A 3,991-nucleotide genomic window follows, 5' to 3' on the forward strand; every position below is an offset into this window, starting at 1 on the left:
TCTATCTCTCTCAAACATTTTTAGTAACCATGAAACTTAACCTTCTTTTCTACTAACTTATAGGTTCCCTTCCTCTTCTGAAATTCTGTAAGCATAAGGGTTTACAATGCATCAAGCATTTAAAGATTTGGGAATTGTTAATTATTAAAAATTCCCTTTTGAATTGGATGGCACTCTTAGAGGCCAGGTGGAAGAATCCAAAAGTTTTTCATCACTTAAATGAAAGTGATAAGTACATTAATCATTGTTTTTGGTGAGATTTACTTATGTAAATCACAGTGTCTGGCAACACATTCAAAATCTGTTTAAAATACTGCTTTGAAAGCATTTCAATACATTTGTTTTTTAAAATTTGCCACTTTACATAAAAATTATTTGACGATTTTCAATGCTATCTCAAGCTCACAAAGTGAAGAAGACACGCATATTCTTTGTTATTTGAATTAAAAATAATACCTGAATAGTCTAAATTTTTTTTGCATCAGATTAAAATGTAACTTGTCAACTTTCTTGCTAAATTAGTAGGACCTTGTTTTGTGAGGGTGGCCAAAGCAAGGCAAAAAAATAGTAAAAATATAATTCCCATTTTTAATAATACAGTGATGTATTGCAATTGTAGTAACATAACTATATATATATATATATATATATTTTTTTTTTTTTTTTTTTTTCTGAAAGTGACCCAAATAGTTCCATTACCACTGTGAATAAGTCATTCAACCATTGTGGTTAAAGAAGTTTACTTTAACAATTTCCATGCTTAAGGCCTCTCACTAAACAATAATTCTGTGGTGGTGACTTTTTGGTGTGTCTAATTGTCCACAAAATCATACTGAAAACTGGCATTTCATGTAATTTAGAACCAAGTATTTAAAATAGAACAAGAAATATTTACATAGCTGATTATTTCATAAAAATAGGGATCTCTCAAATGTCAAAGACATATATATGATATTAAATATAGGTTTATATATAGTATAATAAAACTGTGGTTAAAAATACAAAAAATAGAATACAATTCCCATAAAACATAATTGAAAATAAAATTTAATGTCACAGATTAATTTTTTAACAATCAGCTTTTATCAATTTGTTGTTTAAGCATTTCCTAATGAAGGCAAACAGCAGTAGCAAAACTTTCTAAATTTTCCTAATATTCTAAAATATGAAATATTAATTACCATAGCAATAAAGTAATTATTCTGTATACACAGGTTGGTATCTAGATTTTAGATGTGTGACATTAACAAAGAACTCTGGATTTTAAACCTATATTTTTTTTTCTGAGGTACACAAAAAAAGGGATGCTCATTGCAAGTCTTTCTCAAAATTAGTGTAACCCTCAGAACAGCCTGAGTTTTATCTGGCCTCAGAGAATGTTTACAAAAACTGACGAAATTTCATCATTACGGCACTCAATGATTGAAGCCAACATATCCAATAAAACCTCTATTGAACTTTGTGCTGAGGTTGTGAGCATGACGCAGACATAATTTGGAGTGGGGAGGTAGTATTTTGTTTTGTCTATAATGAGTTTTTGGTTAAAAAAATGTACGCATATAAAATAATGAGACTGATTTTCTTTTTCTTTTTATTTTTTCTGGTCTCAGAAAGCTTATAAAACTGCTTATAGGAGAGGGCGAGAAGCGGCCGCCGCCGGCCTCCCGCGCCAGGCAGTCGGAGGCTGACTTGCCAGTGGCCGCCCCTTTCTTTATGCTCTACCCAGGAGGTGGAGGCGCTGGCTTCCAGTGCGCCCGCCGCTGAGCAGCAGCGCTCCAGAAGGACCCTGCTGTCGCCGGCTCCCAGCTACTCTTCCTGCTGCTGAGCAGCGGCGCTGCGGCGGCAGCGGCGAGCACCATCCTAATTATCTCATGGCTAAGGAACACATGAACCTCATGAACATGGCCAAGCTGAATATCAAGGGCTTGGTTGAATCAGCTCTGAACCTGGAGAGGACTCTCGACTCTGACTATGCACCTCTTCAGCAATTCTTTGTAGTGATGGAGCACTGTCTGAAACAGGGCTTGAAAACTTAAAAAAAAAAAAAAAAGAAAAGAAAAGAAAAAACTTTTCTTTGACAAAATAAAGCCTTCTGGGGGGATCTAGAACTAGTAGAAAAGCTTGTTCCAGGAGCCGCAGAGATAACAGCAAGTGTTAAAAACCTTCCAGGACTTAAGACGCCAGTAGGTAGAGGAAGAGCTTGGCTTTGTTTGGCATTAATGCAAAAGAAACTTTCAAATATATGAAAACTTTGATCAATAAGAAATAACTTCTCAGTGAATTCTGCGAACCCAGTGCCCTTATGATGGAAGAAGAAGGAGCCATAATTGATGGCCTGTTGGTGGGTCTGAATGTCCTTGATGCCAATTTCAGTGTGAAAGGAGAAGACTCTCAGGTTGGAGTTATACATTTTTCAATGTATTTCAAGAACGGAAACAGCAGTAAAAGTAGTGAAGGAGACAGTCAGATTACTGCGATTCTGGACCAGAAGAACTTTGTAGAAGAACTGAACAGGCATTTGAATGCTACTGTAAACAACCTTAAGGCAAAAGTAGATGCATTAGAAAAATCCAACACTAAACTGACAGAGGAGCTTGAGGTTGCAAACAGCTCAAGAAGAAATGTAACGAGTTAAAGAGGAAAGTTCCTATATACTGGAATCCAGCTGGAAGGGTCCCAAGCAAGACAGACCTGCAGAAGGGCAAGCACCAAGTGAAGCAAGAAAGCATTTAAAAGAAGAGACACAATTACCATTGGATGTTGAAAAAGAACTGGAGATACAGATCAGCATGAGGCAGGAGATATGAAGATGCTGGAGAAGGATGTCTGTGAGAAGCAGGATGCCCTGGTATCTCTTCAGCAGCAGCTAGATGATCTCAGGCCCCTCAAGCATGAACTTGCCTTTAAGCTGCAGAGTTCAGACTTAGGAGTAAAACAGAAAAGTGAACTAAACAGTAGCTTGGAACAGAAGACTAATCAGATGACTGCTATCATTAAACAACTTGAACAAAAATTGCATCAGGCTGAGCGAAGCTGTCAGTCTGCTGAGCTGAACAACCGGCTCTTCAAACAGGAGTTTGAATACAGGATCAACAGTCTGCAGCTCGAAGTCGAGGAGCTCACCAGGCAGTGGAACCAGCTTGAGTTAGAACTAAATCAGGAAAACGAAAGAAGATTATGAAACAACAGGAACATCCCAGGAAAGGGTTCCCAGAAGCCAGAATCCAAGATGGATGGGAAGCACAAAATGCAAGAGGAAAATGTTAAACTAAAAATGCCTCTGGAAGAAAGTCACAGACTGCAACCCCACCCTATGGATGAACAGGATCAGCTGCTGCTCGCTGAGAAACCACAGGTGTGTCAGCTACACCAGGAAGATGTCAGTCTAACAAAGAATGTGTGTACGAACTGCAGAGGAACATTCTGTCATGCCTGTTCAACAAATGAACTGCCTCTTCCTGCAACTATGAAGCCTGAGCGAGTTTGCAATCCCTGTCACGAGCATTTGATGAAGCAATATTCCACCAGCCCATCATAAGACTGGAGGCCAAGACCTGGACCAAAACGTTTATGCAAGTTTATCTGTACCTGTGTTTTAGGTGTCAGGATCTCGTAAAGCCAGTCCTTAGAGTCAACTAAAGAGTTGATAGGAATTAACTAGATCCAGGGAGAAAAGGCAGTGTTTAGGGTTACTGGAAATTTTGCTTGTTTTCCCTAATAATTGTATGAAGAAAAGTGAACTCATTTGGGTCCTTCTCTTCTAAATCTAAACAACCTGACATTGACGTTTTGCTTTATAGATTTCTTTGGAAGGGCAATTCATTTTTATGATTTGTGATAATAATGCTGGGGTGGATGTAATAGGAGAGAGAGTCCAAGTAGAAAAGAATAAAAAGGTAAACGATCATCTTCTATAATATTTGCAGATTCAAGGGAGAGAGATAGATGCTGAGATCAAAATGACAGATGTGACATATTTTCCCAGGTGCTG

At 37.9% G+C, this 3,991-nt stretch overlaps 1 pseudogene; it reads left to right on the forward strand.

The window, feature by feature from the left end:
• Positions 1 to 1,825: 1,825 nt before the first annotated feature.
• LOC104682710 lies at positions 1,826 to 3,538 on the forward strand (annotated as a pseudogene).
• The last annotated feature ends 453 nt before the right edge of the window (positions 3,539 to 3,991 follow it).

The sequence above is a fragment of the Rhinopithecus roxellana genome, chromosome 3 (genome assembly GCF_007565055.1).
Source record: "Rhinopithecus roxellana isolate Shanxi Qingling chromosome 3, ASM756505v1, whole genome shotgun sequence".
In the NCBI taxonomy this organism is placed as follows: Eukaryota; Metazoa; Chordata; class Mammalia; order Primates; family Cercopithecidae; genus Rhinopithecus; species Rhinopithecus roxellana.